Here is a 22965-nt window from a genome sequence, read left to right as displayed (position 1 = left end):
GATGGCCCATGGGGCATGCCGCTCGGATGCGGCAAGCTCTCTGCTCGTGGCCTATTATGGTAGATCGCATAAAATGCCACTTGGCTTCTTTTGAAGATACAGCCATCTTAGGTCAAGGTGTCTTGAGCATGACTTGAGGAGGTCAGGGACAACAACTATGGAGCAGGCATACATAACACCTCGTGGAACGGAAGACAAAGGTTTGCAGCACGGCACCACCCACTTCTACTACTGCCATCACTAGTAGCTGGACTACTCTTTGTGGGCATGTTTGACAGCCAGGGAAAAGCACTTGGAATCTTCAGACTCATTTCGGTGAGCACACAACGTTGAATCCGGTGTAAATAGAAGGTGCTACTAACGCAATATAACAGCTGCCCGGGGCGGTATTAACGGTCCAGGTAATGCCCAGGCTAATTAGGAGCCTCAGTGAAGCGAGGGCTTTAACAATAGCCCGGGGCATTACCTGCCCCGGTAATACCCCCCTCCGCAATGGTTATATTGCTATTAGTCTACCGTCACGTTGTATGGGATACTAATAGTGTTTTTATCTTATTTGAGAAACAAAGGGTCTGAAAACGACAAAAAAGATGGCTTCCAACGATCGGGGAGAAGGGAACTGCATGCAGTCCCCTTTCCCTTTCTATGGTGGCCATTCGCATTTTGGGGATGCGTCGGGAACACTACTGTTCCCGGCTCAAGGAAGGGACATGGCAGTGGCATGTAAGTGGGGCAGGGGTGAGGGATCTAAACATGTGGAAAAGGGGGGCCGAGGGTGAGGGAAATTGGGGACGCCGGCCCTAGAAGAGCACTTACCTGAGACACGGTGGGTAGAGATTGCATCCTTAAGCTCTGGAGAGGCTTGAAGCCGGGGCTTTACCTGTGAGCTTCCTCTTTGGCTGGGAAGCCGAAACAACACCCCTGCCGGGTAATAATATGAGATGCTCACGGGCATCGCCTAATTTGCTCGAGTGCGAATCCTTGAGCACGAGACTTGAGGTAAGCAGGATTAGAGCAGAACCTCGGCAGCTTGTTAACTAACTGGAAACTGCTCTTCCCCGCCATTGTTGCTCCCTCAACTCCACCTGCTGAATCCAGACGCTTTTTTCTAAGCCCCTAGACACATCATTATTGCTTGCCTCTATTCACAGGAGCTCCATTTACATTGACCTTCTTCATGCAATCAACTTTGCCTGCCTATGTTCACATGAACTGCCCGCACAGTCAGTGGAGTAACTTTTCTGAAAATGTGGGGGGGGGGGGGGGCATTACACCTGAAGAAAAGGTGCCCCAGCCAAATGAATGGGGACAAAAAAGGGTGTGCCATGAATGTTGGGGGGACAAACACCCCAGTCCCCCCCTAAAATGACGCCCATGCGGACAGTGACCTACCTGCCTGTAATCAGTGACTCTGACCTTACTCAGCCTTGTGCTGCCTCACGCTTTCGTTTTTACCGGCCTGTAAATCCAATTTTTGACGCTTCACTCAGCCCTATGCTGCCCTGTATTTTATCTTTTTAATCCTCTTCTACTTGTCTCACTTGCCGTCTGAATGCCTGATGTAGCCCCTTATACCGTGAGGCGAGGCTTTTGAAGTCTGCGTTCACTCTTACCTACCTTGTTTTGCCTGTCTGCATGACTGATGTAGCCCCTCATGCCATGAGGCAAGGCTTTTCCAGTCTGCATTCACTCTTACGTACTTTGTCTTTCCTGTCTGCATGACTGATGTAGCCTCTCATGCCATGAGGCAAGGCTTTTCCAGTCTGCATTCACTCTTACCTACCTTGTTTTGCCTGTCTGCATGACTGATGTAGCCCCTCATGCCATGAGGCAAGGCTTTTCCAGTCTGCATTCACTCTTACGTACTTTGTCTTTCCTGTCTGCATGACTGATGTAGCCTCTCATGCCATGAGGCAAGGCTTTTCCAGACTGCATTCACTCTTACCTACCTTGGGCCTCATTACGACCCTGGTGGAAGACCATGGTGCTATTAGCACCATGGTCCATGCTCGTGTCCGCCATGGCGGAATGGGGAATTACCACCCCATTCCGAGGTTGGCGGGGCGGTAATTCCCCATGCCGCCATGGCCCTTCCCCATTCCCATTTTTGCCCCATAGGGCTCAATGGGAATGGGGAAGGCGCTAAGTACGGTGCCGCAAATTGCGGCACCGTACTTAGCACCAAGGTCCCTTTGCGGGTCCCTACTTTAACGGCTGGTAAAACCAGCCGTTAAGGTCGGGTCTCGCAAAGGGACCTCGTAATTAGGTGCTAATAGGTTAACGGCGCGGCAGCCTTTTGCGGCGCCGTTAACCCATTAGCGCCTGGGTCGTAATGAGGCCCCTTGTCTTGCCTGTCTGCATGACTGATGTAGCCCCTCATGCCATGAGGCAAGGCGTTTCCAGTCTGCATTCACTCTTACCTACCTTGTCTTGCCTGTCTGCATGACTGATGTAGCCCCTCATGCCATGAGGCAAGGCTTTTCCAGTCTGCATTCACTCTTACCTACCTTGGCTTGCCCGTCTGCATTACTGATGTAGCCCCCCATGCCATGAGGCGAGGCTTTTCCAGTCTGCATTCACACTTACCTACCTTGTCTTGCCTGTCTGCATGACTGATGTAGCCCCTCATGCCATGAGGCAAGGCTTTTCCAGTCTGCATTCACTCTTACCTACCTTGGCTTGCCCGTCTGCATTACTGATGTAGCCCCTCATGCCATGAGGCGAGGCTTTTCCAGTCTGCATTCACTCTTACCTACCTTGTCTTGCCTGTCTGCATGACTGCATGAGTGATGTAGTCCCTCATGCCATGAGGCGAGGCTTTTCCAATCTGCATTCACTCTTACCTACCTTGGCTTGCCCGTCTGCATTACTGATGTAGCCCCTCATGCCATGAGGCAAGGCGTTTCCAGTCTGCATTCACTCTTACCTACCTTGTCTTGCCTGTCTGCATGACTGATGTAGCCCCTCATGCCATGAGGCGAGGCGTTTCCAGTCTGCATTCACTCTTACCTACCTTGTCTTGCCTGTCTGCATGACTGATGTAGCCCCTCATGCCATGAGGCGAGGCTTTTCCAGTCTGCATTCACTCTTACCTACCTTGTCTTGCTGGTCTGCATGACTGATGTAGCCCCTCATGCCATGAGGCGAGGCTTTTCCAGTCTGCATTCACTCTTACCTACCTTGTCTTGCTGGTCTGCATGACTGATGTAGCCCCTCATGCCATGAGGTCAGGCTTTTCTAGTTTGCACTCGCACATACCTACTTTGTCATATTTGCTACTGGCCTCCACAGTGCTTTAGCCACTTGATCATGCAGATTGAGTAGTCCCTTGCATCATGAGGCGTGGCATTCCAATGCTGCAAATTTCCTACGTGTACCTGCGCTTCCCCCCCCCCGCCCCTCTTCCTGCTTTCCTGTTCAGCACTTGCACGTTCCCGAATGACTCTGCCTAGTAGGAATGTTTTTGTGTTCTCCTCACCCCTGCTCCCCCACATTTTGTCTTGGTGCCTTTTTGTTACAGCACTCACACAATCCGAATCTCTCTAGTCCTAGTAGGAACTTTCTGTTTTGTTTTACTCCCTTGCCCCCACTCCCCTTTTGTCTTGATGCACCTTGAAACACCACTGGTTGTGTAGGCGAACTATAAATGCCCAATAAATAAAAAAAAAAAAAAAAACTATTAAAAGAGCAATTCATTACAGTATGCACAAATCAACATGTTCATAAACAGTGCTTGTAGGCAAATGTAAAACTATGCAGGCATTGGCTCAACATTGATGAGAAAGTACATAATAATACATCTAGGTACACGCACCCTGCACTCCCCACCCTGCCTCAGACTCTGATCTGGCCCCTTCTGTTTCCACTCCGGGTGCTTGTAGATCCCTAGCTGCCAATTGCCAACCCCTACCCTCCCCTGTTACCTCCCCACTACTTATTTCTCTGCTTCCCTTACTGTGTTCTTCCCACTATGATTGTAAATCATCGGGTCGAAGTTAGACTACTGTGGTAGCCTTTTGGTTGGGATCAGCAAAGCCACCACCAATAGGCTCCAAGTGGTGCAAAAAGGGGCTGCAAGAGTAGTGGTTGGACTATCCCGCTGCGATCGGCCGCAAGAAGGTCCTTGCACTGGCTCCCAGTAGCTTCTTGGATCCATTATCGTCTATTGATGATAACCATGAAATGTAGACTTGGCTTAATGCCTAGGTACTTACAAGATCTCATCTTAAATAAGGCTAATATCCGTTCTCTGAGATCTAGCTCACAGAACTATCTGACCATACCTAGAAGCAAGACTAAGGAGATGGAAAAGGCAGCATTCTCCATAGCAGCCCTGAAAGCATGGAACTCGCTTCCTTCGGATCTCTGGAGCCAAGTGTCTCTAACATGTTTTAAGAAAAAACTGAAAACATGGTTGTTTACTTAATTTCCCGAAAAGTTCTGGTTGTGGAGCCTCTTTGCTAGACAGGGCCTACAATAATGTTTTATGTTGTTTGTCCTGTATGCGCTCTAACGCAATCGGGTCCGTGGCTGCACTATATAAATGTTTTAAAGTAAAGTGCTCTGGTGCTTCCCGAAGCTAGGTTCACACTCAATAAATACCCTGATAATAATCATAATAATAAAAGATAGGAAGTTACTGGTAGTATTCGCTCTGAGGGCTGCTCTCGACCTGGAGGATCACAAGACCCTGCTTACTGCCTTTCGCAAGCAACTGTAATATCAGTGTCTCGATCCATGGGTAGATCCCTTTTTTGACTAGCCACTCTCAAACAATCAAACTGGGATCCGCACACATTGACTGCTGCCAGGCAAGGAGTCGTCCAAGGAAGAACCTTTGGTTCTGGTCTCTTTGACCTCCACCTTAACCCAGCCAGAACAGCTAAGAGCAATTATGACGTCCAACACAACACCCATTCCAATGACACACAAGCACACTAGCTCATCACCATGAAACGTGAACAAAAGGTCTGAAAAACTAAAGGTGGTACCATACAAGAGGGCCACACACAAGCTTCTAGGTCTTGCCGGTGTTATAAAATTCAATCAAACAAATACTGGGCGATCCAACCATACATCAATCATTGTCCTACATGCAAGAACATTTATCTTTTTAGTCAGAAGACAGGGAAACGCTAACTGTCCCTCGTCAAACCACACCTTTCCTTAGATGATGGTGATGCCACCTGTCTATGATAGTGGAGAGAAAAAGAAACCCCTGTTAGATTTATCTTAAGACTACATACTCATGCAGCCTCTCAGTTTGAAACATTTTATTTTCTCTAATTCTGTGTTACCAATGGCTATGAAGTACCACCAAAAGTGAAACCAATACCCTTCTTAGTTGGTGAACACCTCTATTGACTATTGTGAAATAAATGGATTTTTTAAAATTAAAATAGTTTTTGGTAAGAACCAGGGAAACATGATGTGAGGCACTTTTCTCATTTATTTGACCTCCTAGACTGTTCCCATGGGGTACGACAACCCCTAATTTTTAAAAACAAATCCGATTATTCAACATTTCTAAATGATTAAAAAAGGCAAGAAAGTCACTCATATTTTGGACTTCTCTTGTACTAGTCGTTGAACGGTTTCGGCGGCATTAATTAATTGTCAGCCGCCTTCTTCAGGACTGTCTATACACAGCACTCAAAAGGTACTGTTAATTATACTTCCAATGAACTACTGATTGTGCTCTAATTAAAGGGTTATAAGCGTTAAAACACAGCTACTTGCATGAACGGTATAAGTGGTACTTCCCACAAACGGACGCTCAGGTCATACTGCGCTTTCAGCTTTTGAAGTGCTGTTCTTGGTTGAATCACAGGGATAAGTGGATTCATCCAGAAAAAACAGCCAGATGGGGACGTATCATAAACAACGTTGTTTAGCAACCTGTTTGAATGCGTGAGCCAGACAATGTAAACTTCAAATTCAATAGTGAGGTGGGAATAACCACACTCAAGGAGAGCACTTCAAAAGCTCTTCATCATTTTTTCAAACATCTATTTTGGATGCTGGATTTAGTAGGCTCAATTTCCTATGTGTAATTTTAGGCTAAATATTTGTGTTTGTCTTTTTGATGATGTGTGTTTAGTAAAATCCAGATGTGTAAAGGTTGATATAAATCAAAACATTTTTATAAAGAAAATGAAAACATATCCATGTTTTTCTCTGGTTGTACTGCTGTCACCAACGACTGGGAACGATCTTTCTAGCGTGCAACTGACAAAGCGACACTCACCCACAGAGAGAGAGAGAGAGAGAGAGAGAGAGAGAGAGAGAGAGAGAGAGAGACAGAGAGAGAGAGAGAGAGATAGAGACAAACATTTAAAATGAGACAGTGAATGGAGGGAGAGAGAGAGAGAGAGAGCGAGAGAACGAGAGAGAAGCAGAGAAACAACTATATCATCAAATTATGCATAGGGTAGATGTTCTTTACAGCATCTGGAACTTTCATCTCCTGGTTCCGGATTACAGAAACTTTGCACCAGTGCAAGTGTAAGTTTGCATGGTATTAGCACTAGGACAAAGTTTGCCTGTGTGCTTTGCCTCGCTCAGAGTGTGCTTTCGTACTTTGCCTTTTATCCGTGGGAGGGAGCTTAATGGAAGTCAGGTGTGTGTGATGTCAGTAATGGCCTGACTCCCCCCGACCATTGTATTGGGACACGTTAGGTGTACTGCTCGGGTGCTAGTCTGTTTTCTCTCATAGTGGGCTGTCCATGTGAAAGTGTTTGTGTTGTTAAAGGGGATGGGGGTAGAGTTCCTAAATTGGTAGGATGGGGTAAAGGTGTTACAGCGAAGGGGATACTGCTTCTCACCATCCGGTGTCCCACTGCCACTCCCCGAATCCCCCTCACCCAGGTGATCCTCCCGCACTGGTCCACCCCCAGGAACTGGATCCAAAGCGATGGCCTTGTCCTAACCCACCTCCTCTCTTTCAGATCTACTTTAGAGTCGTGAGATCATGCAAATTGCAGGGGTGCGCGTCATACATCAGAAACATAACATAATTTTTTTTAAACAGTATAAAATTAATATTTCTTTAGGTAATATGTCAGGTAATATGTCAGGTCTCTAAAATATAATATACACAGAGCTTCACAGGTTCGATCCCTGGGTCCGCGCTTATAAACCTCTGGGTATTAAGAGCGTTATAAATAACCTATCATATCAAATATGGAGATGTTGCAAGGGAAGGAAAAAGAAATGGTACCCATAGTCTCCCATGTTATATGCACTGCCTTGGGAACACTTTGCATTGCTTATTAGAAGCCTTCATGAACACAGAGGAATATGAACTGGAAAAGTAATAGCTTTGTATTGTGAGAGATATTGCTTCAGATCTCAGTTCTGTCTCGCACTTTTCAGATGGAGAAATGTGCTCTTTTTCAGACCTCAAGATTAATTAGAGTCAATCCGAACATTGCATGAAGCATTATCACACTGGATAGAGGTTTGTCGAAGATGACACCCCCAGTTCCTTGGCTTTAGTTACTGGATTAGGTGCTGGTCCTAGGTCTTAAAGACACAACACCTTAAAGCTTTCAAACGATGAAGAGCGGGACCTACCCGCATAGCTGGGTCTATATCTTCCCAGGGTTCAGACAAATTTGAATTGCGGGTACACAAGATTGCACTGCAGACAGGCATGCAGAAGGCTGACTGGACTTGGAGAGGGGTCTGTGTCTAGATGGGTCTTGAGCTGTATGTCATCAGTGTATAAGTTAAAGGCAATCTTGAAAACAATCCAGAACATTTGTAAGTATGTGGGTTTAGACATTAAACAGCCATGAGGAGAGTGAGGATTCCTATGGACCTCTGCATGGTGCTTTCAAAGGCTGAGAAGTGAACCATCCCCATACGACTGTGGCTGATTGCTTACTCAAGAAGGACGTGATCAAAGCAAAACCATTCTCCCGATGACCATTTATGATTGCAGTCACAGAGTAAGAGAATGTGGTCACCAGTGTCCTAGGCAACTGAGAGATACAATACTGTTATTTCATTCTATTTATGAAATATTTAAAGCACCTTTCTCCAAAAGCGCTATTACTAAATATCAGAAAATGGTATAATTTACATGATAATGCAAATAACAACTAAAACAGAAGGTGGGGGGAGAGAAACAGAATGTCACTAAGTAGAAAGAAGGAAGAAAAGATGCGCTTTCAGGTTAGAATGAAAAATACAAAGCGATGAAGAAGAGCGCATAGAGAGGGGGAGAGAATTCCAGTGTTTAGATGCTAAGAGGGTAAACGATCACAAACGGGAAGAAGCACAGGGGGGTTTGGGGACATTGAGAAGAAGAAGATTCTGTGATCAGAGAGTCTGTGAGGGAGAATAGAACGTGACTAGTGAAGAAAGATAAGGAGGAGCCAAGTCGTGAGTACATTTAAAAACAATAGAAAGAAAATGATAGAGAAGATGTGATACAAAGGGAAATAGTGAAATAGACAGTAAAGAAAATGTGATAGAGGAGCGAAAGGTGTGAAGGCATTATGAAGTAAGCCACAGACAACAGATTCAAAGTTCAAAACAAAGTGTTTTATTAAATCAAATGTCTGAATGGTTGACGGCCTAACTTTCCCTATGCTAATGTGGGATTTCCCTGAACGAAACTAAGGAAAGTCTGAGTCAAAATGTTAAACTTAAAGTCTGTCTGTGTCCAAAACCTATCCTTGCCCTCACAACTAAAGCTGAACAATGTGTAGGGATGTCAATAATAAAAGAAACAGTGGTCAAACAAAGTTCCGAGCTTCTTCCATCTCTAAGCTTCCTTTTCAGCTCCCCTTCCCAAGTTCAAGAAAGTTCCACACATTCCTTGGGGTTCCCATCCCCAAGTTCAAGACAACACAGTCCCAAAGAAAAGGGTTTTGAGGGCTCCATCTTCAGGACAGCACTGCAGTGCATCAAGCCTCAGGGTTCCCTTCACCAAGAATTCAAGGTATCAACTTTAACTTGATTTCAAACTTCAAATGTTCAACACAACTCCTGGTCCACTTGACGCTCCTTCTGGATTGCATTAACAGTTCACTTAAAGTGGTCCTTCTTGTTTTGTTTCACAATGTCTTTATCTTTCACAATTGAGCGTTCCCTGGTCTTGGTGCAGTTGTCAGACCACACGGTCCACCCATAACAGGTCACACAACCAAGAACCCTAGATTCTTCAACCCACACAGGTTCTTTTATATTTGCCCATGTGTTCAGATTCACATTCACTTAGCTTCTCCTTGTTGACCTTTTGGCTTTTTGTGCAGGTTTACATTCTCTTGGCTTCTCCTGGCTAGCCTCTTGGCTTTGCCACAATCTATCACATAACATCTGCCAGTCGTATGCCTTGCCACATGGTATTTATTCATAATGTTCACTTAGGGGTGGTCTTATTTGTTCCCCGCCTTTCTGTCAGGCTCTTTCACACTTGCGTTCTTATTTTGCATTTTTTAAATGGGCACCTTCTCATTCGACTCATCATCTGGCAGCTTTGTCCACAATATTTTCATTCAGTTCGGTAATCAATATTTGCTTAATATTTCCTTTTCAAGTATTCCTCACTTGCTCGATATTCAAGAATGTTCAACTACGCTATTCAGGACTAGGTCTAAGTACTTTTAGACCATTCACTGGGCATTCATAGATTACTTATTTCAGTTTGTTTGGCATTCTCAGAACACATGTCAGCATTAGCGGGGGTCAGCATTAGCGGGGCACTCTCGACAGAGTGTTTTCTGTATTACACTCACTGGTTATGTGCGACTGCTCTCTGCAGCTTCACTGGTTCTTCTTGAGTGATCCTCCTGGATCCACGAGCTTTGCCTCCCTCGCAGCGGCCACCGAGAGCTTCCCTAGCCCTCCCGCAGCGGCTGTGGGCTTTGGGCATAGCACAGATTAATGCTGTTGCTATCGGCAACCATAGCTTGGCCGGATATTTAGAGCCTCACACAGCCCGCATTCTGCTTAGGCGTCCCTCTCCTTCCCCGGACTCACACGGCTACCAATCCTGGTTCTGACATGCTTCTCTTTGGCTGTTCAATCCCTTTTCGCACACAGGTCGCTCTTCACTCTGCTCGTACACAGGTTTCTTCTCTCCACGATGTGCAGCCTCACCTCTTATACTTCCTAGGAGTATTAAGGGTCCACAGGCCTGGGCCAGAAACTTCAATTGCCTGATCTCGAATTAACCTATTTGTGGGACATGCCTGACTTCCCCACTAGTGTTCAGTTACAGGCTTCTTCTTCATCTCATAGCAAAGTGGTGAAAATACCTATTGGTGTTCAGTACTCCTAGTCGCCTCTTCCTCGTCCCAGTACTCTACCAGTTCAAATGAGGGGAGATGTCTTACAGTAGCCCATAATGGTCGGGGAGGGTTAGGTTGGTTTTCAGAGGGAAAAGGGGGATACCATGTCTCGCCTGTGAGTACCCTACTCCCAATCCCCAAGGACCCTCCACCCAGGTGATCCTCCCTTGCTACTCCACCTCCGGGCTCAGGATCCAAAAGCGATGGCATTTCCTTGGCCACCTGAGAAGAGAATCCAGGGGGAGGAGAAGTGAGGAAAACCCTCAGGTTTCTCACATTATGTAAAGAGAAGGGAAGATGAACTGAAGAAGTATAAACAGATCGGAGAGGAAGAAGATGTGAGGCAGGAAGGCAAAGAAGAGAAGAACAGTAGTCAATACTAGAAAAGACCAGGCAAAACAGAGTAGTGCAGCAATAAGGTGAAATTTTGCAGTATTCAGAGGAGTAGGAAAGAAAGGAAGGAGACCAACAATACTGAGATGTCGCTCTAACCTCTTTGAGGGCAGTGGTGAATGGAGAGTGAGTGCATTTTGGCAGGCCATTGATGAGCGAGGGATCTCACCTATGCCCTTATAGACGCCTGCTTTGAGGGATCAGTGGCTTGGTCTTTATATGAAAGCAAAACAGGTCACTAAGGCCCTATATACCAGCTCTATTCAAATGGCGCGTGCTCATGAATGGTACTTCTAGTATTCCTCTATTACTCATGGACTCTTGGAGGAGTCTGTGGGCAGGCAATACTGAAGGGACAGGGGGCTAGCCAGGCAATTAAATATTGTACCCCACAGCTCACCGCTTGTGCTGTGGTCATGATAGATGCATAAGGCTAACACACATAATTGGTGGGGCCAATACGATTCAGACATGCTGTTTAAGGCCATTTTGGAGTCAGAGAGCGCCTACGAAGGTCAGTGAAAGGCTCTTGTTGTCCCAGTAAGAACGGGCATCCAAAACATTTGACATGATTTTTACTGACCACATGTTCAGCCGTCACATGTGGTGGACTGGACCAATAAGATTCAGGCCAGCTTTTCAGGGCTGCTATAGAACCAGGCAGAATCTTGGAGGGCCGGTGGGAGAGTATTATTGTCCCCTTGAGGCTGAGGCACAGCTCTCACTATGAATCCTTCCTCACAAATGGCAATCTTCCACTTGCTAACTGAAGGACACTGCTGGATTTTGCCGCCGGACTCAGAATTAATTACCGGTGCCTGACTTTTCGGCCTGACTTTTCAGGCGCCGACAATTTCGTAAATCCCCATATGGGGATGGGGACACGGGAGCACCGACACCGTTAACAACGGTAGGGTCAGACCTGACGGCACAGCGGCTCCGGCAAGCAGACTTGTAGTTTGCCGGTCCAGAGACAACGGTGCCTGTAGGATTACCTTCACCGATGTTTCTGTACCGGCAAACTTATAATGAGGCCCCATGTGTTTATGAAGCACTCCGTTTTATATGTGAATAACAGATTACCTGGAGTTTTGATACCATTCTGATCTATTTGGCTATAGAGATTTTTCAGATGAGTGATGTAGGAGAGATTTCATCTTTCCATTGAAAGAGGAGATTAAATAGGGAATCAACATGACAGAAACATAACTAGGTCATTAGGGCATGCATAGATGGAAAAGCAAGTTCAGGTACCAAAATAGTTTAAAGGGCTCTAACGGGTAGTAGAGAGGGACCCAGGCCCTTAACACCTGGCACATCTCTTTGATCCAACTCTTCAAACTGGTGTTATTGCTCTTCACACCCTGAAGATGCAAACCCGAGTGCAGAGAGCAATGAGTTTGCATAAGCTAATGGGCTGCCGAGCCCCTCTTCCATTTCCATGGCAGGACAGGGCAAGTGGCAAGCAAAATGGGGCACCAAAAAATGTTCCAACTAAAATAAAGACTTTACTGTGATCTATTTGTGGTCAGTTTTCTTGGGGTTCCAATTACCAGTGGTGAATAATGTGCACAAACAAAAAGTACCAAAACAACCAAAGTTTTAGTCCCTGATCTTTCATTGTGTACAGGCAGGTCTGGCTCCTGGCTTGCAGGCCACGCTGCACTGCCTTGAGGAGGGAGAATTAGAGCTGGTATTTCTCTGTCAGGAGAATGTCCAGCTCCCCTTCAGGTATTCCAGCATACACAGGCACTTGGACCTCTGGTGGTTTACTGAGACACAGAGGGTACTGTGGTAATTCTTGGCAATGTGTCCCTTCCGCCAGAGGGGAGCCACCCCCTTTGAGGATGGGGAGGTGAGCCCGCTCAGCAAGATCATCCTTAGGGGTCTAGGCAAGTCATTTCAGAACTCCCTGTCCACAATACATTGCCTCTATGGTAATCGGAAAGACTGTTAACCCTGTTTTGGACTCTTCCTATAGTGATATTTTTTTACTCTCTTTTGGCTTCACGTTATGCTGGACTCCACAGTCAAAGAGAACCAGCACACCCCTTTTGTCTGTGATGACATACATAAAAACCCTGAGGAACCTTGAATGGAGGAGAGGTAGATGTCTTTGAGTGGTGGAGCCACTCTAGACTGTGGAACCAGCTGTAGCGTGGAGAGTGGACAAGACCCTCACAAAACACTGGAAGGCTGTTGTCCTGACTGGCAAAGAAGCCTAGGTCAAGAAGGAGGCGAGGACGGTAAAGCGACCTTCTCGTCTAGTGGCACGACCACATGGTTGACTTGGTGGGCGCAGCACCTGTTAACTGACGCCGAGACCAGACTGCAGTGGATAAGATAAGTACATTAGCTGCCAAACCGAACACCAGAAGAGAAGTGAACACTCCCAAAGAAGTAATGCTGTTGAGAGGGGTGAATGGTGACAGGGTTATGGGAGCCAGATAAACCCTAGTTAGCAGACGCCCTACCGAAATCAAGCTATAGAAAGCCTATCAGATGGCCAGAGGGCTCTGGAGAGCCCTGAGATAGTGCCAGACATTAATGTTCGAGGCTGGAGAAGCCACAAGGGTTACGGAAGCCAGATAAACCAGAGCACAAAAGATTCACTACAGAGACAGTGCTAAAGAAAGCCTATCAGAGGGCCAGAGGGCTTTGGAGAGCCCTGAGAAACTGAGAGACCTTAAGAGTTGAGTCTGGGAAAGTAACAAGGGTTACAAGAGCCAAGAAACCCCAAAATGGCAGACACCCCACCAAGGCCCGATAAAGTGAGCCTGTCAGAGGACTAGAGGACTTTGGGGAGCCCTGAAAACACGAACCATAATGAACAGAACTGGAGAGACAGAGAACCTGCAGGATTTGAGTCTTTAAGTACAGAACAAGAACATTGTCAAGTACCAAGTCGGAAATGGTGGAACTGTATTTAGAAAACCTTTTCTCCCTGGAAAGAGGAATCATATGGAATTAAGATTTGGCATACAGAGAGGTTGTGAACTGTGTTGCAAGACACTGGCACATTTTTGAATGCTTTGGGTAAGGCAGAAGCCAAGGACATAGCCTATTGATCCTGCCTCCTTCTTTTTGTAATATTTTTCCTACATGGTAGGACTAGTTAGCTAACAGAATTTGGACCAAGGACTATTTATTTTGGACTTTGATGAGCACCCTTACTTTTAATTGGTTAGGCAGGGAACTTCCCTAGTAGTTGTAGGGCTGGATAGGCATTTTCCTTTTATGTAAATAAACATCCTTAAGACCTGGCACATCTGTGTCCGAGTCCTTCTTATGGTTCGCCACATATGGTGTGTCAGTGTGCAGAAGTATGAGTCTGACACAGTGGTGGCATGCTTGTTGGCAAATACTTTTACTATCAAAAGAAAAGAAAAGGAAAAACCTATCTTGCCCTTCCACAACAAAACATTATCTGTCAGAATGCTGTCTAATGTAAAATGTTACCTATTCTGTGTCCAATGCTATTTCGATCCCTTACGGTAAACTAACTTAAGAAAACTGGGTGTATTTTTGATCCAGAGGGAGGCTTCTCACATTCTGGATTCAGACCTGTGATATTCCATTCTTGATGAATAAACACAATGAGTGCATCTTTAAACACAGTTCCCAAGAATCAAAGGGGGTGTCTCTTCCCCTTCTTCTCTTTAATTCACAAAACGCAGTGTTAAGTCTGATTCACTATCTTTCCAGACGTTACTGTAGACCTTCTCAACAAATGTATTTCCCAAGTATCAAGGAGCTAAGTCCCTTGCTCTTCTTCTTTCTTCACCTCAAAGATTGCAGTGTCAAGTCTGGTTCACTATTCTGCCAGATTTGACTATATATCTTGAAATTTCAAAACTATCTCTTTCATATAGTGGGACCCTGACCCCTTTGTTCAGGTTCTTGCACCTCTCTCTCTCTCTTATTTGTATCCCATGTCCCCCTGTGTAGTATCAGGTTCTCACCAACTGGTCTGATGTCTTCTTTCTCTATTGTGTGGGTCCCTGACCCCTTTATCTTCTCTCAGCTCTCCCACGGCTTGCATTGGGCACCAGCCCCTTTACTGTAGATACCTTTGTTCCTGTATGGGTTTCGACCCCATTGTTTGGCTTCTGTGGATGTCGCCCAGCCTCATATGGGTTCCAGACCCTGCTGTGCTTTGTTTGTGGGTTCTCTCCCCTTTCTTCATTCAATGTCCAACTGAGTGGACCTGGTATACTCTCCTGCCAGGTACTGTTTCACATGGATTAGTTTGTAACGTCTGTTCCAGCTTTTACAGTTCAATGTTTATCCTTTTCTGCCTCTCGGGATATCAGTATGTGGCTTTCAGTTTCTTGCACCCCTCTTTCTCTCTTATTTGTGTCCCAGGTCCTCCAGGGTAGTATCAGGTTCTCGCCAACTGGTCTGATTTCTTCTTTCTCTATTGTGTGAGTCCCTAATCCCTTAATCTTCTCTCTGGCTCTCTCCGACATGATCTGGGTACAGCCCCTTTACTGTGGATACCTTTGATGCTGTGTGGGTCCTCGACCCCTGTGTTTGGCTTGTGCGGAGGTCGCTGACCTCATATGGGTCCCAAACCCTGCTGTCCTGTGTTTGTGTGTTTTGTCCCCTTTCTTCATCCAATGTCCAACTGAACAGACCTGGTGTACTCTCCTGGCAGGTACTAACACATAGGATAGTTTGTAATGATTGTTCCAAATTTGACAGTTCAATGTTTATCCCTTTCTGCCTCTCGGGATATTGGTATGTGTATTTTATTGTTACTTGGTGCCCTCCATATCCCACCAGCCAGCCCAACCCTTCCCTACCTTTGGGAAACGTTGTTGTGGTCTGCGTTCTGTCCTGGGAGTGGAGTGGGGCCTCTGCACTCATTCCGGGGTTGGCGTCCTGCTCTCAGCAGCTCTGCTGCTGTAAGCTCTCTTTTGTACTCGGCTGCGCTTTTCTCCTTTGCTTCGGTTTATCTGACCAGGTTTCCTCTTTCACCGTCACTGGACAGGTTCCCATTCCATAGAACCACTGGAGACACTTGTTGCTGTCTGACAGGGTCTCGCTCTCTTCTCCTCTGGTCTCTCGCCACAGAACCAGCGTATGGTTCCTCGCTCCTCCAGGGATAGCATGACAATATGGCCAATCCTTCCTTGCTTTTTCTGACCGGATTGGATTTTTGCAGACTGTACTGCATATGTCGGTTCCACGGTGAGCTTTTGCCTCATTGGCTGATCTCTTCATGTCAGTAGTGATGGTATGTACTCCCCGTGGGTAAGCCTCCCTCTTCTTCGTCCCACTATGATCTGTGTGAATGGAATCCTCTGCTCTACAGAGAAACATAGAGGTGTGGGGAACCACAGGGACCTGGGGGAGGAGGGGTTGAAAGGATACAGGGGACAGAGGTGAAGATGGTGAATATAGCGTTCTCACAAGACAATCATCACTGGTTCCATGGAAGGTTTCTCTCTCCATGAGATCCACCTGCTGAGTACCACCCAGGGGGACTATCGGGTAGCGGCCTCACCTCCCTGGCCTCATGAGAAGGGACTTCTCCCATGGAAGCAGTGACACTACCCTAGGATTCATCACAGGTGTCAGAAGTGGGATTTTGACAACCCCGACACATGGTTGGACCATGAAGTATAGTCCATCAACCCGGTATCCAGGTTTACACCTGAGATGAAGTTGACCCCCCCTACACATAAGGTTTAGGCTCTCAACAACCCAATTGGCTGGAGACATGTGGTCTCCCTATTACTAATGGAAGCAGGTTAGGCCTTCACTTCCAAAGCAGTCCCACCAGTCAGGAAAAACTTAGAGGGGAATAATTATCAACTCTTTAGTCCCCATGACTACTGGATCTCCGGGAGAGATAAGGCAATCATTTCTTTCGACCTTTAGCTAGAGATTCCAAAAGGTTCCCTGATATACGTGACTCCACCTGCAAAACATTGGTGGAAGAAAGGTGTAATGATGTGACCTGTTTTGGTTTGTGTAGGAGAGTTTAAAGGTATCCTCCTGAACTACTCTTCCATACCGATTGAAATCCAGAGCAAACACTTCATGGGATGTCTAATATATGGATGTACGTTATCATTGCGAATTCCGAAATGCTTGAACTACAAAATAGCAAAGCCCACTTTACCGCATTTTGTAATTTGAGATTTCTGGAAATAGCTCAATTGTGCCCTGCTTTCTCTTCCATATATGTGGGGGACACCCCCGCAACCCCCAAATCTGAAAATATTTAACTAGAGGAGCTGGGGACACCCCCACAACCCCGGCTCACCCAGTTCGGTATTGTCAGGTCCAATCTTTTTGAACTATGCCGAATGCGACCAACACTAGCATTCAGCATTTTATACTCAGTCTTTTGGGGTAAACCCTAATATATGAAGGCCTCCTGGAAAATGTATAAAATTGGGAGACCCGAGAGAGGTATAAAGAACCCTGGGAGACAGTGGGCTTCATTACAAGCCTGGCGGGAGCGGTGCTGTAAAAACAGGCACGGCTGCTGCTAGAGTTGCATTTTTTCCGGCGCCCAGAAATGGGCAATTACCGGGTCATTACGGTATTTGCGGACCCAGTATTTGGCCATTCCTGGGCACTGGAAAAAATTCTTCCACATTCCTAATGAGCCCCATAGGCCTCAATGGGAATGGGGAAGCCAGAGGCACAAGCACCGTTATAAACGGTGCCTGTGCATCCGATATGCTGTGCTCGCGGGTGCCTTTCATTCCACCAGGTCAGACCTGGCGGAATGTAAGGCACCCGCAAGCACAACTCGGAGTTTGCCGGTCAGATACAATGGTACCGGCAAGCTTACTGGTACCGTTGTATCCAGACCGGCAAACTCGTAATGAGGCCCAGTGTCTTAGAGCAAAACCCTGAGAAATGTGTTTAACTCACACTGGGTTGGAGACAGGATTTACCACCTTCCTGGAGAACATAGGGTCCTCTCATTTCCTAATACCCTGTGAAACCTCCTCCCCAGTAGAGAAAGAAACCCCTGAGCGTCTCAAGCCCATTCACTCTCTGTCTTCCCACCAAAACAGTTCCACTGTGGAATGTGAAGGAGAGGAAGAACAACTGATACCTGAGCATGTAACATATACTCAGAGGGGCGTGATTCACACAAACAGTTGGGCAGATAGATACAAAGGAGATTCCCCGGGACAGGGAACTCTATAACGATACTCCTGATGGGGAACTGAGGTGGGGACATATAAATCCAGTCTTCTCTTCCTCCAATCGAGGAACACACATGATATTCATGCAGGAAATCTTACAAGATACTGTCACCTAAATATATGGTTTCCTCCCACATCATCACCCAGTAAAAGCCGATAGATCATTGGGTATACCAGCACAGAAAGTCCTGAGATGTCCATTGCCACCGTCTTATATACACAAACATTATATACCTGCCCTGGCCCCATGTGGATCAGAACAACTTAATGAAGACACTACCCTCACTTACAGTGGGAACAGGCACATGGATTTATGCCCTAGTATAACAGACAGCAAGAATCATGTTAGCTGTAGGGGGCATAATGCCTTTGCTTGAAGCACTGCTGGGGGAGCAGGTGGATGAAATATGGAAGAATGCGGGGTATCCAGGGACACAGCTGAACAGTGACGATCACAATGGCACACCATTTAACAACTGTCGAGCACACATATGGAAAGCTTTGAGGAACGCCACCCAGACACATCAAACATAAATTCAATCACAGCCCGCACCATGAACGCAGATGAAGATCCTGCACTCTACATTCATCAGATTCAGGAGATGTGTTGAGCAGAGACAGGGGAAGTGTGGGACAAGAATATAGCTATATTTCATCATATGTTACGCAAGGGTCTCCCCAAGGAAGTGCAAAATGAATTGGATAAGGTGGTTGGTATTAAGGCAAAGGGATGGACCAAAATACAGGCACACATTGTGTATCATTCTTGAAGAAGGCAAAAGAAGGAGAAAGATTGCAGAGAAAGTGCAAAGGGCGGAGGCAGAACTGGTACAGAAGTAGTTAGCTAAGTTGAGCATGGAAGAGCAATGTTTACTAGCCCCACAGAAGGGTAGCCCGATCAAAGACCAACGCAGGGATGGTTCGAGGGATATAAAGTTGACAAAAAGGAGATGGGAAATTTCCAGAGGGGCAGAGGAGGTTTTCAGAGAAGTATAGGGGGTGGATTCAGAGGGATGAGGCCTAGGTTTGGAAGACTGTTGGTCTTGTGGGAAGGTAGGACATTTTGTGTGAGACTGTAGAAGCAGAACACCTTTTTCATATGATCACCACAAATACACCAGCAGCCAGCTTTTGCACTCACCTATTATCTGCCGTCTCAAATGTAGCCCCCAGTTATCCCATACACCCCAGACCCCATACTACCATGGGATAAAACTCTCCTGTCCCAAGGCACAGTGATGCATTACACCCGAGCGAGCATCTTGGGGGAAATCCCTTCCCAATTCCAGACACAAACGCTTATCCCCAATAGGACAGCCAACCGAGAGTTCTGATGTGCCAAGTTCTGTCAGTCACTGCTGACCCCGAAGAGGAACCACAAGTAGTAGTGAAGATAGGAGATAAAGCATTCAGGTTTATGGTTGACACATAAGCTACAAAGTCCTGTATTAGGAAAGGAAGGTTTCTCTTGTCAGATAAAATAATGGACATGCATGTATTGTTTGGGGCAATTGTATTGGTTCCTTTCACTGAGGATTTACCCATCACTGTAGATACACAGGAATTGTTCGTACCCTTATTGTATTTGAAAGATACCCCAGTTAACCTTCTGGGCAGGGATATCCTCAGTAAATGGAACATGACTATTTCACTCACTGAGGAAGGTATAGTGTGCTAAACACCAGGCATAAACCATGCAAGGGCTGCAGCAATAACACAAGCACTTTGCAGTGACAGTGTCATACGAGGAGTGCTCCTACATCCAGATTTGTTTCTCTATGGGGTAATAGTTCTGCTAGGGTGGATACCTGGGATTAAGGATAGGGCACTGTGCGTGCCCGCTGAAACTTTGTTCAGGTCAGCTGACCCCCAGGAAAAGGCACCAGGCACGATTGTTATATTAGATTTTGAAGCAGTAATCTCACAAAAGGATAAACTAGTTCTGTCTGATACAGATGACGAAGGGGAAGAATGCCGTACAGTTCTGTGCATAGACCCAATGCAGCCACTCAGAGGGGTGTCTAGACTCAGCATATGTCATCTCCACAGTGCATTCAGGTTTGTCGAGATGGCATAGGAGAGGGTTTAAGAAATCACATGGTCCCACAGTACAACATGCAGCTTTGTTCTCCAGGTTGATTGAGGCATGATCAAACCCCCCCCAGTGGTAGCAATAGAGAAGTGTGCAGCTCATGCGACTAATACACACTCAATAGCTAATTGCAATGATGCAGTAGACAAAGCAGCAAAATAAGCAGCATACCTGGATGCACCAGAGGACAAGAGGGCTCCTGACAGACGCAATTGCCAGCCCCTTATAATGCACTGCCTCTGACACAGATTACTGAGTTGCAAGGATGAGCATCACAGCATGAGTAGGATTTAAGGATCAAAAGAGGGTGTTTTCTATCCCCCACAGATTTACTTTGGAGACAGAATGTCACAGGAAAAGCAATAATTCCCCAAGAATTAATCACAGTGGCCTTTTAGCAATTGCACTACCAAACACATGCATCTAAGCTGCACATTGCAGCAGACATAGAAGGGGACTGGTTTGTCTACAACCTCCAGTAAAATGCAGGTATGCTTTTAGCAAATAGTACCTCGTGCCACGTGTATAGCACAGGCCACACCATTAAAACATTGAAGGGAACATTGGGCCGCCCCTCGTGCCCTTTCTGGAGCTCCATATCGATTATGTCGACATGGTTGGCAGGTGCAGTAACTTCTGTTATTTAATTGTTATAGTGTGCCCATTCTCTCGGTGGGTTGAAAGTGGTCCTTGTGTCCAACCTGATGCCAAATCGGCAGCTACATTTTTGGTGTGTGAGCTATTTCCTAATTGGGGAATATGTAATGTCCTGAAATCTAACAATGGGACACACATGTTTAATGGGATCTTCAAAGAAATTACCTCCCTATTAGCGATAAAGCTCAAATTATGATCCGTTTATCAACGCAATCCAATTGGATTGTACAGTGCCTAAACAGCCTGTTAAAGCAATGTTTAGCAAAAGTTTGTAATCTCCTCCACAAAAACTGGTTGCCCTGTCTTCCTAATGCACTCTTTTCTCTATGGAGTCAGCCAGCAAAAGATCACCATTTAACACCTTACGTGATCGTCACAGGTAGGAGTCTGCATACACCACACACACCAGCACACATGAGGTGTAAGGTTTTTCTGTACAGTCCTGGACAACATCAATACATTCTTTACCAACCACGCTGATGATACTCAGCTGGTAATCGAATTAAGCGGAGATCATCAGAAGGACAACGAGAAACTATCCTCGGTATACAACGCAGTAGAGCAGTGGATGGATACTAATTGGATGTGCCTTAATGGCAAAAAAACAGAGCTCATGGTTTTTGGCACAAACCTAGCCAGAACAAAGCTCCATCCCTCATACAGTGCCTTCACAATAAAAGATACCCAAATCCAAGTTTTGAACAAGGTCAAGACCCTTGGGATGATGCTGAGAGCATCTCTAGGATCAGAAGCCCAAACACAATACGTTAGAAAAACCTGCTCATACCATCTTCACCTACTAAAAGCCATAAGACCCTACTTATCAGAAGAAAACAGCACCATGATCGCAAGAGCCACCATTTTATCACGCCTTGACTACGGCAACACGTTCATCCTAGGCTCCAATAAACAGTGCTATCATAGCTACCAAGTTTTACAAAACAATGCAGTAAGAATCATCAAACAGAAAACCAGAAACCAGCATATCAGCGAAGCAAGAAAAGAACTGCATTGGCTAATCATTCAGGAAACGGTCCAGTTTAAATCTCTTACATTGGCACACAGATGTATTTTTGGTAAAGCCCCTGCTTACCTAAAATCCAAACTCATTCCATACGTGCCCATATGAAATCTAAGATCGGCGGATCAAGGCTTGATTGCTGTGGCCTCTTACAAACACGGTGCAGGCAATTCTTTCCCCGTCTCTGTGGCTGGCATATGGAACAACCTCCCAGCTCAGCTAAGATTGGAATCAAATTATCTACGTTTTCGTAAATTACTGAAAACACACATCTTTAAGTAAAGCCAAGAGCCTTTAAGTAAAGCCTCCAATCCATCTCAGCGATTTTTTTAATTATTTTAATGTCTTGTTTTCTGTGTTCCGCCATTTTCTTCTGTCCTTTGTGTTCATGTCTCTGCACCCCGAAGCTTGCAAGCTACCGGTGCAATATAAATAAATAAATAAATAAATTACTTCCGATGCCCACAAAACAGCTGAAGTATTAGGGGAAGAATTTCAGAGCTATCTTAGGGACCTAACCCAATGTGGTATAATTATATCGCAACAGCTTGGACCGCATTCACGACAGCCGGCTGCTTCGTAGATCGGCGACTCAGCATCTCTTCGGCAACTTCAGCTCTTCCCAGGTGATCAGGTGTTTATCTGAACATTTGTCAGAAAATGTAATGAAAGACATTTGCAAGGGTCATACAAGGTCATCTATGCAACACACAATGTTGTGAAGGTTGAAGCACACAAAAACTGGATCCACCTCACAGACATTCGAAAGGCCACCAGTTCCAACCCCCTTCCCCAGGAGCAGGACACAGAAAGGGGGGGTGCTAAAAAGATGAGTTCTCCCAATATTTTTTTGACATTTTTTTAAATGAGTGAGTAACCTTTGTACGAGCCAACACTAACTCTTCTTCGCAGTCTCCAGTTACAGCAGAACATTTTAGAAGTATTATGGTATGTATTAGTTGTCTCTCTTTATCTCTCTTTCTCTCTCTTTCTCTCTCCCTCTCTCTTTTCTTTCCCTTTTTATGATAAGGTTTATTGGGTTAGGGCCCGGAAAGGGGGCTATAGAGACATTGCAGTAGCACATGTGTTACAGAATACTAGTGTATCTATGATTAGAAGCAAAAGGGACATGAAAGATGAAGAGGTTGTTCTACAGAGTGTTACAGATGTGCATCACCCCGAGTCAGTTAACATATAGTATAACCACATGCGGAATGTGGGAAGAGGGAAGTCAAACAATCACTGACACTGAATGCAAAACGCACACCCAGAGTGTTGATTGCCCAAGAAATACCACCTCTAATAGCACAATGTTTAGTGCACCTG

General features: G+C 45.8%; 1 protein-coding gene across 1 annotated transcript in view; it reads right to left on the bottom strand.

Moving 5' to 3' along the window:
• Nucleotides 1-22965, bottom strand: part of SPEF1 (sperm flagellar 1) — a 142662-nt gene that overhangs the window by 30364 nt on the left and 89333 nt on the right. The window lies entirely within an intron of this gene.

Source organism: Ambystoma mexicanum, chromosome 6q (genome assembly GCF_040938575.1).
Source record: "Ambystoma mexicanum isolate Mex_15411 chromosome 6q, UKY_AmexF1_1, whole genome shotgun sequence".
NCBI lineage: Eukaryota > Metazoa > Chordata > Amphibia > Caudata > Ambystomatidae > Ambystoma > Ambystoma mexicanum.
Note: the sequence above shows the minus strand (reverse complement) of the source record. Positions and strands in the feature narration are given on the sequence as shown.